Below are 15,517 nucleotides of genomic sequence, written 5' to 3'. Positions count from 1 at the left end.
GATCCACAACTGCCACAGTGTACTAGTGGTCATTCACATCTGTACCAGTGATCCACATCTGCCACGGTGTACCAGTGTAAATTCCACATCTGTACCAGTGATCCACATCTGTCATGGCATACAAGCATAAAATCTACATCTGTACCAGTGATCCACATCTGTCACAGCATAAATTCAACATCTGTACCAGTGATCCACATCTGTCACAACTTACTAGCATAAATTCCACATCTGTACCAGTGATCCACATCTGTCACAACGTACTAGCATAAATTCCACATCTGTACCAGTGATCCACATCTGTCACAGCATACCAGCATAAATTCCACATCTGTACCAGTAATCCACATTTGTCACAGTGTACCAGTGGTCATCCATATCTATACCAGTGATCCACATCTGCCACATTGTACCAGTGTAAATTCCACATCTGTACCAGTAATCCACATTTGTCACAGTGTACCAGTATCTGTCACAGTGTACCAGCATAAATTCCACATCTGTACCAGTGATCCACATCTGTCACGACGTACTAGCATAAATTCCACATCTGTACCAGTGATCCACATCTGTCACGGCATACCAGCATAAAGTCAACATCTGTACCAGTGATCCACATCTGTCACGGTGTACCAATGGGCATCCATATCTATACCAGTGATCCACATCTGTCACGGTGTACCAGTTTAAAATTAACATCTGTACCAGTGATCCACATCTGACACGGTGTACCAATGTAAAATTCACATATGTACCAGTGATCCATATCTGTCATGGTGTACCAGTGTAAATTCAACATCTGTACCAGTGATCCACATCTGTCACAACGTACCAGTGTAAACTGCACATCTGTCACGGCATACCAGCGTAAAATAAACATCTGTACCAGTGATCCACATCTGTCACAGCATGCCAGCATAAAATCCACATCTGTACCAGTGATCCACATCTGTCACTGCGTACCAGCGTAAAATCCACACCTGTACCAGTGCTCCACATTTGTCATGGTGTACCAGCATAAATTCCACATCTGTACCAGTGCTCCACATCCGTTGTGGTGTACCAGTGGTCATCCATATCTGCACCATTGATCCACATCTGTCACGGTGTACCAGTGTAAAATTAACATCTGTATCAGTGATCCACATCTGCCGCAGTGTACAATGTAAAATTCAAATCTGTACCAGTGATCCACATCTGTCACAGTGTACCAGTGTAAAATTCACATCTGTGCCAGTGATCCACATCTGTCACAGTGTAGCAGTGTAAATTCCACATCTGTACCAGTGATCCACATCTGTCACAGTGTACCAGTGTAAAATTCACATCTGTACCAGTGATCCACATCTGTCACAGTGTAGCAGTGTAAATTCCACATCTGTACCAGTGATCCACATCTGTCACAGTGTACCAGTGTAAAATTCACATCTGTACCAGTGATTCGCATCTGTCACGGTGTACCAGTGGTCATCCACATCTGTACCAGTGATCCACATGTCACGTCCCACCAGTGTCAAATCTACATCTGTCACAGTGTACCAATCCTCATCCACTTCTGTACCAGTGATCAACATCTGTCACTGCCTACCATCTGTCACAGTTTACCACTGCTCAATATCTGTCACACAATACTAGTGTAAAATCCATATCAGTACCAGTGAATAACATCTCTCACAGTGTACCAGTGTCAAATCCACATCTGTACCAGTGATCAATATCTGTCACAGAGTATCAGTGTAAATCCACATCTGTACTTGTGATAAACACCTGTACCAGTGAACATCAAAATCAATATCAGCAATGCAGCATAAACATGTCTAAACAAATTATACACCAAGGAGGAGGCTTTCCAGATACTGAGTATGACGGACGAGAGTAGCGGGAAACTCTCTCTGTAAGACTCAGATTTTGAGTATGAGCCAGTTGAAAGCAGTGGGTCAATAGATTCTGAGGAGGAGAGAGTCCAAACAAAGAAGTTCAGGATATCTGAGGAGGAGCAAACATCCATCAGTCTAATGTATTGTGATTTGATGGCGACTCTTTTCCTTTAGCCTAAAGAAATGACATCAGTCACTTCTCATGTTCCTGACATCTTGGCAACGATGCTTTATTGTAAAAATTACCCAAGAAACAAAGGGTCCAAGGTCAACACATTTCATAGGCATTACATGGTATAATTTTTGGTATGTACATGCTATGTGTTAGAAAAATCTTTTAAATGGATAACTTTGTTTAAAAAAAAATACATTTTCATTTTCTGTCCACATTTTGGAAAAAAATGACATGTTCAAAAGACTTATTATGCCTCGTAGAATATACAATGGGGTGTTTTCTTACCAAAATGCGATCATTTTCTGTGTAATTCTATTGTCCTGGTGCTCCAGAGCCTTAAAAAATGTGATAGGTAGTCAGGAAATGAGATGTGTCATTTTTGCCTCTAGAATGCCTGTGGGTACTACTTGGATGTTGGGCCTCTGCATGTGGCCAGGCTGTGGAAAAGTCTTACGCATGTGGTATCCCCTTACTCAGGAGGAGCAGAATAGTGTATGTCGGGGTGTCATTTTTGGTATGTACATGCTATGTGTTAAAATTTTATTTATTTTTTTTTTTTACACAAAGTTGTCCATTTATAAGATATTTCTAACACATAGCATGTACATACCAAAAATGACACCCCGACATACACTATTCTGCTCCTCCTGAGTAAGGGGATACCACATGCGTAAGACTTTTCCACAGCCTGGCCACATACAGAGGCCCAAAATCCAAGTAGGATCTATGGGCGTTCTGTAGGCATAAATTACACATCTCCTGACTACCTGTTACATTTTTGAATGACCCCATTTTTTAAATCAAACACCCCAATGTATATTCTATGAGGCATGATGTGTCTTTTGAGCATGTCATTTTTTCCACAAGTTTTTGGATAATGTGGAAAGAAAATAAAATTTTATTTTTTTTTTTTTTTTTACACAAAGTTGTCCATTTATAAGATATTTCTATTTTCTTTCCACATTATCCAAAAACTTGTGGAAAAAATGACATGCTCAAAAGACACATCATGCCTCATAGAATATACATTGGGGTGTTTGATTTAAAAAATGGGGTCATTCAAAAATGTAACAGGTAGTCAGGAGATGTGTAATTTATGCCTACAGAACGCCCATAGATCCTACTTGGATTTTGGGCCTCTGTATGTGGCCAGGCTGTGGAAAAGTCTTACACATGTGGTATCATCCCCATACTCAGGAGGAGCAGCAGAATATGTTTTGGGGTGAAGATGAAAGAATGCATATGTCATGTGAGAGGAATAACCTGTTAAATAAAACAAATTGTATTTACTTTCTTCATGTTCCAAAGACTTGTGGGAAAAAGGTTCAAAAAATCACCATGCATCTTACCTTGGAATGTCTACTTTCCAAAAAGGGGTCATTTGGGGGGTATTTGTACTGTCCTGGCTTGTTAGTGTCTCAAGAAATGAGATAGGCCATCAGTACATCAGGTTTGATCAGGTGTGATCAATTTTCAATTATTGGTATCATAGTTTGTAGACTCTATAACTTTCACACAAACCAAATAATACACACCGATTGGGATTATTTTTACCAAAGCAATGTAGCAGTATATATTTTGGCCAAAATGTATGAAGAAAAATTACTTGTTTGCAAAATTGAATAACATAATTGAAGAAAAATGTGTTTCTTTTCAAACTTTTCAGTGTTTCTTAATTTATAGCACAAAAAAATAAAAAAAACCAGTGCTAATTAAATTCCACCAAAAGAAATCTCTATTTGTGTGAAAAAAAGGACAACAATTTAATTTTGGTACAGTGTTGCATGACTGAGTAATTATCATTCAAAGAGTGAGAGCGCTGAATGCTGAAAATTGGTCTGGGCAGGAAGGGGATAAAAGTGCCCTGTATTGAGGTGGTTAAGGTATAAAACCTTTAGGCTTTAGAACCACTTTAAAGCGGAGTTCCACTCACACTGTAAAAAAATAAAAATCAGCAGCAACAAAAACAGTAGCTGCTGACTTTTAAAAAACAACCTCTCACCTGTCCCACAATCCCGTGGTGTCCTCCCCAAAGCCCGTTTCATCAGCCGTCTGGTGTTCCAGGTGCCGGCATCTTCAGTGTGGACACCCGGCTGTTACAGCTTGAGGCTTCACAGCCGGGTGCCCACTGTGCATGCGCTAGTAGCGCTGCGCTTCATGAATGGCTCTATAGTCTTCTGGGACCTGTCATGTGTCCCAGAAGACTACAGAGAGGGAGGGTAGGAGGACAACTTTCTCTTCTGATCACCTAGGCAATAGCAGCAGAAGTGGGAGCGGGTACCTGTCAATTTCAGGTATCCGCTCACCCCCCTGCTCCCCAAAGGTGCCAATCCTTAATAGAGAGTGGGGGACCAGTCTTTAAAGTGGAACCTCCCCTTTTGGGTGGAGCTCCACTTTAAGCTGATTTACTTGATCCTGGAAGCCAAATGGAGCAGTGAAGGCTAGGTAATTATGTGCTTCTGGGTATGAACTCAAAAAGTAAACATTTTCTAGGAAACATTTACAAATGTTAATGTTGCACAAGCAGTACCTCAAAAGACAAAATTTTTTTTCTTGAATTCTTCATTAAAAAATGCAGTGTACTTACTGGTATGTAAGGGTACCTAGGCACTCCTGTGTCTATAGCCTTGTAGATTTATATCTGCAGTGTGAAATCTAAAGGCACTTCTGCCTTTTACTGTTAGTCTTAGGAGGTTTGAAGTGAAGCACTACTGTGCTGCTCACTGTTTCTTGCTGGAGGCTCTGCCAACAATGAGTCATAAGTGTAAGGAAGGTCCAATGTGTACTATTATGAGAAGACCATTGAGAGCACATGGGCATATTTCCGAAAATAAACTCAGAAACATTAGCGCTCATGTACACTTGCCACTGGTATTGGCACTATCCAATGGTTCATAGGTGCTTCTAGCTTCCTGTGTAACAACTTCACACAGTGCTCAGACTCTGAGGCTGCCAACACCTCTATAGCATGTAGATCACAAGAAGGGTAGTCAGCACTTGAGATGCCATCCAAAAATAATCTTTATTAATTGAAAAAGCATGTACAAAGGCTTGATGTCTACAACACATCGCCTGTTTTACAGTCTTTGTACATGCTTTTTCAATAAAGGAAGATTATTTTTGCATGACATCCCAAGTTGCAACCACTCTTAATGTGATCATTGGCACTGTCCAGCCTGTTTTAGCTGGAATGTGGCATGGACAGATTGCTGAAGCTATGCTTGCTTTTCTGTATATGACTCACCCTGTCTTCAACCTGCTTTGGATTCCTGTCTGCCTGTTTAGACCTTGCCCTGTGTTTCATAATCTATATCCTGCTTTCTGATTTGGTAGCTTGCTACCTGGCTATGAACTGACCTTAACTTGTATTCTGTCTCTGCCTTATGTTTCTGTACCTCACTGTCTGGCTATTGATGACCTTGGCCTGTATCCTGACATTTTCCCTGCCTTCAGATTCACTACATCTTTGCCCAATTGTTGGCGACATCTGGCTTGTATTCTGGCTTTGTTCTTGTCCACTAATTGGATGCTACTGTGTTCCTGCCTCTGGTCCCTATACAGTGCTTCACAATCAACATTGTCTTGCATCAACATCTGGTGCTGCCCAGAACAATGGTCCTTGTACCACTCTGTGTCCCTACATCCCCTATCACCACTACCAGAGGTGTTGGACAAGAGGAGAAACACCCCACTGTTCTGTTTGAGGTCGAACATTTGAACATAATGAAAGTTCGACCAGAACTCCAAACAGAGGGGACAATTATCTTACCACATCTGAGCATGCGGTACAATACCACACAGCTATTAAAAACATTATTTAATGTTTCAGTTATAAGCGGGGTTCCCAACAAGGGCCCCCCCATGTGAATGAGTATGGGGTGCATGGTACCACTACTCATTCACCAAAAAAAAAGTGTAGTGTAAAACATAACACAACAATAGACAGTCTTTGACAAGTCCTTTATTAAAAACAAACATTTTAATAATGTCCCTTGAAGTAGATCCAACGTCGATCACGATGCCTGCCACCACCGCCGACCCGAAAAAAGAAAAAAAAGCTCCACTCTTGACTCTGGCTCCTGCTGTCTGACAGCTGCGCTGGGATGACAGTTCCTAAATACGGTGATGAAGTCACAAGGCAGGGGGGGTCACTCCGCCCCCTTGTGACATCATCGTGCACTGTGATTGGCCAAAACATTGCACCTGATCTGTGGTGATGTGAATTGCTTTGGTCAATCACAATGCACTGTCAGGGCACAGTGCATTGTGGGGTGTGGCGGGCGAACAGCTCACTGAACGCTCTTACTGTTCAAGTGTTCGCTGAACATATAGGCCAACACTAATCTCCATAAAGTATGTGGCAGTAAGTAAGAGGGTAAAGATAAGCTGTAGTCATTTACTCTCTTCCAGCCTTTCTTTAGGTTTCCAGAGTTCAGTTTCTCTTTAAAGCAAAACCAATATGGCTATGACTAAGGCTTTGTAGCTGAAACTCTTAAGCCATTGTATACCTGTACTCCTCCTACAACAATAAACATATCTGCTTCTGGATGACGAGTTGCCCACTACTTATCTTGAATTCATGCTACACCTGGGTAGGAAGACACCATCAGCCAGTGCACTGAACACTCATCTCTTTCAAGGAACACAGACAAGCGTTGTCTCTTCTCCACGAAATATTACATTGTCCTGCATGAGCAATATTTGCATTTAGGGTAAGGGGCACTTGAATAAAACACACTGCATTTAACAGCTTTTAGCAAAAGTTTGATTAGTATGTATAGGATCCAAGGTCATATAAGACACTGATAAGCTATAAAGAATGTCAGGCATATTAAGAAAAACAAGTAACCTGTTTGCACAGTCTTATCTTTGTTTTATCTTCAACAGTCACCAAAAAAAATGCTAATGCAGTATTACAATCTTAGGTAAATGTCACTTTAAGATAAAAATACCATTTACAAAACTATATATTTATTCCTGAAAACACTTGTTAGCGTAAGCGCTAAAATTCTATAAATACAAAATTAGGCAGTATACAAGGTTGAACATATAACATTAGAAGAGTAATGGTTGGTGATGACAGAAAGAATGCCACTGTAGCAAGCCGGGAATCTATTGAGCTTTACTAATGTGACACTTTTTATAACCTGCACAGATTACTATGTTAATAATAGATGAGCAAAGGACAACAATATTTTTCTTCATTTCACAAGAGGAAAAATATATTTTAAAAGATAGAAAAAATAAAATCCTATCAAACAAATGGTAGCTTTAGCACTTACTGAAAAACACATTTAAAACTAAAATCAAATTAATTTTCTAAATAAAGTGGTGATATCACCGCCATCATCACTGACTTTAGCAGTACTATTTTTATTATGATAAATCTTTTCTTTGACTCTTTAGAAATAAAATTAAAGCACAACTCCAGTCAAACAGCTCTTATACTAACATTCGCTCAAGTAAACTCTGCTGGTATTCAAATTTAATTTCACAGTCCCATTCACTCTATTTACAATATGGTAAGTGTACACCAGGTGAATGCAGAAGCCAGGAAGACCCTCTCTTGGGTGGGTATTATGAGTGGGTTTAGTTGAGTCCTATATAATCTAGAGCCAGAAGAGCCTGGGGCCAAGGGAAAAGGCTACCCCTGGTATACTGCCATATAAGCTTGTAGTCTTTGGACGTGAACCCTTCGAGGTAGGTCAGGAATAGGTTCTGTTGGAGAATTCACCTATGGAGACCCACAGTGAGGACAATGGAAGAGTTGGACGGCCATCCTATGTTGGTGTTGGTCTTGCACTGAGCAGAATTATTGATGTTGACACAGAATAGGTGGAGGTGAAGGGTATGTTGGCCAAGAACTGTTCATTATGCTTTGGCTAAAATAAAATCATGAAAACTTTGAACATGTGAACATTCCTTATTTGTGGAGGTAGGCCTTGGACCTGGAGAATGTGAGTGACCGAAGATGAGTGAGTTTGTCCATTTTACAGGTGTGTACGTTCCCTATCTAAATCCTGAGCAAGAGGACAGTAGAAGGAGCCCTTGGCCAGCATGCCTATTGCTGACGGTAAGTTGGGGTTTTACTAACAAGTGAACAGTCACTAAATCTCACTTAGTAGTATAGTAGCAGTCAGAATAGTATATACTGTGCAAGGGAATTTGATGGCAATATCTCTTAATGGTGCTGAAACAGTTCTTATACATTTTCAGCACTAGGAGTATTAACTGTCATGTTTATTTTTTAATGTATACCATTGAAAAAAAAAAACAGCATGTCAACCTTCCTCCAAGAGTTAACATACCAAACATGTAAAACGGAATGCGTCAGTGAGTGTGTACCCCCTACTATGTTGATGCCAGACAGCATTCCTTTCAACTTTGGGAATGGGTCTTTGAAAGGGGTTTCTCCAACCAATGCACTCATTGCCACTGCAAATGGGCACCAAGCTCTTTGGTTACCGTGAAGCAAGTAGGTGGCTGTTCCTTCCCTGGTGAGCTGTCGTTTCTTAGGTGGTTGTCTCCTCCCATTTATTCCTACTAAGAGGCTGCCAACTGTTGCAGGACAGATGTCCTCTCTATAGAAATACAGAATAATATCCCCACTTTATTAGATTGCAAGCTCTCAGGAGCTGGGCCCTCCTAACCCTCTTGTATTGTATTGTATTGTATAGTATTGTATTGTATTGTATTGTCTCCCTTTATATTGTAAAGCCCTTCATAAACTGTTGGTCCTATATAAATTAAAAAAATAATAGTAATAATATGTTTTTCTTTTGTGGTTGTGCAGCACCCTTTGGACCAGAGTGTGGACAGATGAGAAGGCTTGTGGGGGTATGTTAACCATTTCAGCTCCAGAAGGTTTTACCCCCTTCCTGACCAGGGCATTTTTTGCTATTTGGCAGTGCGCTGTTTCAACTGGTCATGCAACACTTTCCCGAAACAAAATGTATATCTTTTTTTCAGACAAATAGAGCTTTCTTTTGGTGGTATTTGATCACCCACCACTGGCTTGTTTATCTTTTACGATCTAAACTAAAAGAGACTGAAAATTCTGAAAAAAGAAAAAGAATTACCCCCTTCTGAGTCACCCCTTGTTTCCGGCCCTCTACCCACCACTGAGCACCGTTCCTTGGTTCCTACCCCTACCCTCCCTCCCCATACTGCTCCTTTTAGAGAACACAGAGCCAAGTATAATTTTGTATGGAATTTGTTACTCATTACAAGAAAATCAGTAAAATAGATCCCCTGCAGCCAGCAACTATAGCCATACTCCAGCAACAGTAGATTCACCCAGGAACAATGGACCCCCACAACAAAATACCACAGCAGCAACAACACACCCCCAGCAGCAACAACAGATCTACCCTCAACAGTAGATCCATTCCAATTGACCCCCCCAGCAAAAATATATCCCTCTCCAGCAACAATAGACCACCATGCAAAAATAGATCCCCTCCAGTGACAATAGATCCACCAGCATCAATAGACCCCCCAGCACACCCCAGCAATACTTGCCATTGCATGCATACAGGGATGGATGTGTTGGAGGTGCCAGAACTGGGTTCCCCCAGCCTCTTGCTGAAAAAGAGCCCTGCGGGTATGTCACTCTCCCTGTACATGCCGCCTGTCCACAGTACAAGTACTGTGGGTGGTCTGCAACCGTAGGAAAATAGATATAGGTGGACTTTTAAAAGCTGGGCTTTACATTTTTTTATTATATATATAAAAAAAGATTACTGTTAAAGAAAACATTTTCCAAGGGAAACATGAGAGCTGCCATTGCTGACATCTCATCCCAGAAATGCTAGTTGCCTGACTGTCACACTGTCCTCAATGCTCTAGCCTAAAACAAGTCACTAGCCTAAAACAAATGCACAGATAAGTATTTCTGGCCGAATCTTAATTTTCCAAATTTGTACTTTTTTTTAAATTTGTTTAATTTCTTTGTTCTGTAATTCAAAAACTTTTGAAACTAAATGATTAACATTAGAGATGAGCGAAGAAATGAAAAATTCGATTCGACTGATTCGGCGAATTCGTGGACAATATTCGATTCGAGTCGAATAAATTCGCTGTGAATTTAACTTAAAAAAGGGTGTTTCTAGGCTTCAGAGAGACTTAATATTAGTGCAGAACACTGTACCTTTAATTTAAATGCCCTTGGAGTCTGCTGGGGAAGAGAAATAATACTGTCTGTCAGTATGACATGCAGATGAGTGCCGTCGATCTTAGAATCACTGCACACTTCACTCCTTTGGCCAGTCACGGGGCCAAAACCAGTGTTTGGAGCCACAGTGTGGCGGTGGAGGCAGCAGCAATGGGAGGCCATACAGCAACCTATGACAAAATGGAAACCAGCAGGAGCGTGAGGAGACCTGAAAGTGGCACATGGCAGAGTGGGAGCAATGGGAGGCGGTACAGGGACCCAGGTCACACTATGGGCCCAGCAGCAGCGTGACCAGGCGGTACGGGGGCCCATGGCCGATATGGGGCTTGGTGGCACCTATGGAAGGCCTGTAATCTGCCAGCAACCTATGACAAAATGGACAACCGCAGGAGTGTGAGGAGATTTCAAAGTGGCACATGGCAGAGTGGAAGCAATGGAAGGCCGTACAGGGACCCAGGTCACACTGTGGGACCAGCATCAGCGTGAACAGGCGGTACGGGGGCCCATGGCCGATTTGACCTCATTCATCCCATAGTCCTGCCGACTCACGAATAGCGTGGCCTCCTCAAAGGGCCTGAGCAAGCGCAGGTGTCACACATGAGCTGCCAATGGCTGACATCTAAGTTACACAGGGAGTACCTTTATCCGCTTTTAACATCAGCAAATCTGTGATGGCCTTTAGCTGTTCGTAAAGGCGGTCTAACATATGTAGGGTTGAATTCCACCTTGTTGCAACGTCACAGCATGAGGAGTCGGTACGGGGGCCCATGGCAGATTACATGTCTGGCAGCAGCTATGTGAGGCCCGTAATCTGCCTGCACCCTATGTCAAAAAATTTAACACACCAGCAGTGTGAAGAGACCTGAAAGTGGCACATGGCAGCAGAGTGTGGCGATGGAGACAGCAGCAATGGGAGGCCGTACAGGGACCCATGAGAGACTCTAGACTTGGCAGCAGCATGAGGAGGCGGTATATAGGGGCCCATGGCAGATTAGGGGCCTGGCAGCAGCTATGTGAGGCCCGTAATCTGCCTGCACCCTATGTCAAAAAATTTAACACACCAGCAGTGTGAAGAGACCTGAAAGTGGCACATGGCAGCAGAGTGTGGCGATGGAGACAGCAGCAATGGGAGGCCATACAGGGACCCATGACAGACTCTGGACCTGGCAGCAGCATGAGGAGGCGGTATATAGGGGCCCATGGCAGATTAGGGGCCTGGCAGCAGCTATGTGAGGCCCGTAATCTGCCTGCACCCTATGTCAAAAAATTTAACACACCAGCAGTGTGAAGAGACCTGAAAGTGGCACATGGCAGCAGAGTGTGGCGATGGAGACAGCAGCAATGGGAGGCCGTACAGGGACCCATGAGAGACTCTGGACCTGGCAGCAGCATGAGGAGGCGGTATATAGGGGCCTATGGCAGATTAGGGGCCTGGCAGCAGCTATAGGAGGCCCATAATCTGCCAGCACCCTATGTCAAAAAATTCTACACACCAGCAGTGTGAGGAGACCTGAAAGTGGCACATGGCAGCAGAGTGTGGCGATGGAGACAGCAGCAATGGGAGGCCGTACAGGGACCCATGACAGACTCTAGACTTGGCAGCAGCATGAGGAGGCGGTATATAGGGGCCCATGGCAGATTAGGGGCCTGGCAGCAGCTATGTGAGGCCCGTAATCTGCCTGCACCCTATGTCAAAAAATTTAACACACCAGCAGTGTGAAGAGACCTGAAAGTGGCACATGGCAGCAGAGTGTGGCGATGGAGACAGCAGCAATGGGAGGCCGTACAGGGACCCATGAGAGACTCTGGACCTGGCAGCAGCATGAGGAGGCGGTATATAGGGGCCTATGGCAGATTAGGGGCCTGGCAGCAGCTATAGGAGGCCCATAATCTGCCAGCACCCTATGTCAAAAAATTCTACACACCAGCAGTGTGAGGAGACCTGAAAGTGGCACATGGCAGCAGAGTGTGGCGATGGAGACAGCAGCAATGGGAGGCCGTACAGGGACCCATGACAGACTCTAGACTTGGCAGCAGCATGAGGAGGCGGTATATAGGGGCCCATGGCAGATTAGGGGCCTGGCAGCAGCTATGTGAGGCCCGTAATCTGCCTGCACCCTATGTCAAAAAATTTAACACACCAGCAGTGTGAAGAGACCTGAAAGTGGCACATGGCAGCAGAGTGTGGCGATGGAGACAGCAGCAATGGGAGGCCGTACAGGGACCCATGAGAGACTCTGGACCTGGCAGCAGCATGAGGAGGCGGTATATAGGGGCCTATGGCAGATTAGGGGCCTGGCAGCAGCTATAGGAGGCCCATAATCTGCCAGCACCCTATGTCAAAAAATTCTACACACCAGCAGTGTGAGGAGACCTGAAAGTGGCACATGGCAGCAGAGTGTGGCGATGGAGACAGCAGCAATGGGAGGCCGTACAGGGACCCATGAGAGACTCTAGACTTGGCAGCAGCATGAGGAGGCGGTATATAGGGGCCCATGGCAGATTAGGGGCCTGGCAGCAGCTATGTGAGGCACGTAATCTGCCTGCACCCTATGTCAAAAAATTTAACACACCAGCAGTGTGAAGAGACCTGAAAGTGGCACATGGCAGCAGAGTGTGGCGATGGAGACAGCAGCAATGGGAGGCCGTACAGGGACCCATGACAGACTCTAGACTTGGCAGCAGCATGAGGAGGCGGTATATAGGGGCCCATGGCAGATTAGGGGCCTGGCAGCAGCTATGTGAGGCCCGTAATCTGCCTGCACCCTATGTCAAAAAATTTAACACACCAGCAGTGTGAAGAGACCTGAAAGTGGCACATGGCAGCAGAGTGTGGCGATGGAGACAGCAGCAATGGGAGGCCGTACAGGGACCCATGAGAGACTCTAGACTTGGCAGCAGCATGAGGAGGCGGTATATAGGGGCCCATGGCAGATTAGGGGCCTGGCAGCAGCTATGTGAGGCCCGTAATCTGCCTGCACCCTATGTCAAAAAATTTAACACACCAGCAGTGTGAAGAGACCTGAAAGTGGCACATGGCAGCAGAGTGTGGCGATGGAGACAGCAGCAATGGGAGGCCGTACAGGGACCCATGAGAGACTCTAGACTTGGCAGCAGCATGAGGAGGCGGTATATAGGGGCCCATGGCAGATTAGGGGCCTGGCAGCAGCTATGTGAGGCCCGTAATCTGCCTGCACCCTATGTCAAAAAATTTAACACACCAGCAGTGTGTGAGGAGACCTGAAAGTGGCACATGGCAGAGTGTGGCGATGGAGACAGCAGCAATGGGAGGCCGTACAGGGACCCATGAGAGACTCTGGACCTGGCAGCAGCATGAGGAAGCGGTATATAGGGGCCTATGGCAGATTAGGGGCCTGGCAGCAGCTATAGGAGGCCCATAATCTGCCAGCACCCTATGTCAAAAAATTCTACACACCAGCAGTGTGTGAGGAGACCTGAAAGTGGCACATGGCAGAGTGTGGCGATGGAGACAGCAGCAATGGGAGGCCGTACAGGGACCCATGAGAGACTCTGGACCTGGCAGCAGCATGAGGAGGCGGTATATAGGGGCCCATGGCAGATTAGGGGCCTGGCAGCAGCTATGTGAGGCCCGTAATCTGCCTGCACCCTATGTCAAAAAATTTAACACACCAGCAGTGTGTGAGGAGACCTGAAAGTGGCACATGGCAGAGTGTGGCGATGGAGACAGCAGCAATGGGAGGCCGTACAGGGACCCATGAGAGACTCTGGACCTGGCAGCAGCATGAGGAAGCGGTATATAGGGGCCTATGGCAGATTAGGGGCCTGGCAGCAGCTATAGGAGGCCCATAATCTGCCAGCACCCTATGTCAAAAAATTCTACACACCAGCAGTGTGTGAGGAGACCTGAAAGTGGCACATGGCAGAGTGTGGCGATGGAGACAGCAGCAATGGGAGGCCGTACAGGGACCCATGAGAGACTCTGGACCTGGCAGCAGCATGAGGAGGCGGTATATAGGGGCCCATGGCAGATTAGGGGCCTGGCAGCAGCTATAGGAGGCCCGTAATCTGCCAGCACCCTATGTCAAAAAATTAAACACACCAGCAGTGTGAGGAGACCTGAAAGTGGCACATGTTTGAGGCATGATTCATGGCGGATTTAGTCAGTTGTGTCAGGAACTGGTGGTTTGAAATCCAGACTAATCCACGCCTGATTCATTTTCACAAACGTGAGTCTCTCCACACTTTGGGTGGACAGTCGTGTCCTCCGCGGAGTTACAATACCTCCTGCCGCACTAAACACGCGCTCCGATGCCACGCTACTGGCCGGGCATGACAGCCTTTCAAGGGCAAATTCAGCTAGTTGGGGCCAAAGGTCAAGTTTCGTTGCCCAGTAGTCAAGGGGATTGTCTACCTCGGTTGGCAGGGTGCTGTCCAAGTAGGCCCAAGCCTGTTGTTTGAGCTCCTGCTCCAGGTCCACCTGATGCTGCTGCTGCTGCTGCGGCTGGTTAGTAGTTTCCTCACTGCGCTGGTGAAGAAAGCTACTCATCATCGACTGCAGACTGAGGCAGCCACTGCTGGTGGAGCTGCCACTGCTCCTACCACCCCACCCCTCCCCTGCTGCCATGCCAGCGGAACGCGAGCGCACAGGGCCCACAGTGTCTGAGGATGGACGTTGGCGCACAAAGGCAGAGACCAACTGACTACATAGGTGGTTTTTATAGTACGTAATTTTGGCCTCCCTCTCAGCAGGTGTGAAAAAGGCCACCATTTTGGACCGGTAGCGAGGGTCCAACAAGGTGGACAGCCAAAAGTCATCCCTCTGTCTGATGGTTATTATTCGGCTGTCGCTACGCAAGCAACCGAGCATGCTATGGGCCATTTGTGCCAAGGAATGCGAGGGACTCCCTGCCTCCATCTCCACAGCATACTGCCACGGTGCGTCTGGGTCCTCTGTCTCCTCCTCCTCCTCCTCTACCAGATGCTCCTGCTCCTCCACTCCTGTCCGCTGAGTGGAAAAACCACCCATTTCACTCAATAATTCCTGAGCACAAATGTCCTCCTCTACCTCCTCCTCTTCTTCCTGTCCTGCCCCCACAGGGGTCATGTGGCGTTGAGATCTGTGCGCCACGTCTACCGCACCCTGACCAGCCATTGTTAACAGCATTTGTTCCAGGACGTGCAACAGAGGAATGACGTCGTTCATCCCATAGTCCTGCCGACTCACGAATAGCGTGGCCTCCTCAAAGGGCCTGAGCAAGCGGCAGGTGTCACGCATGAGCTGCCAATGGCTGACATCTAAGTTACACAGGG

The sequence above is a fragment of the Staurois parvus genome, unplaced genomic scaffold (assembly GCF_062004578.1).
Source record: "Staurois parvus isolate SC_StPar_1 unplaced genomic scaffold, SC_StPar_1.0 ptg000988l, whole genome shotgun sequence".
NCBI classification, from domain to species: Eukaryota; Metazoa; Chordata; class Amphibia; order Anura; family Ranidae; genus Staurois; species Staurois parvus.
Note: the sequence above shows the minus strand (reverse complement) of the source record.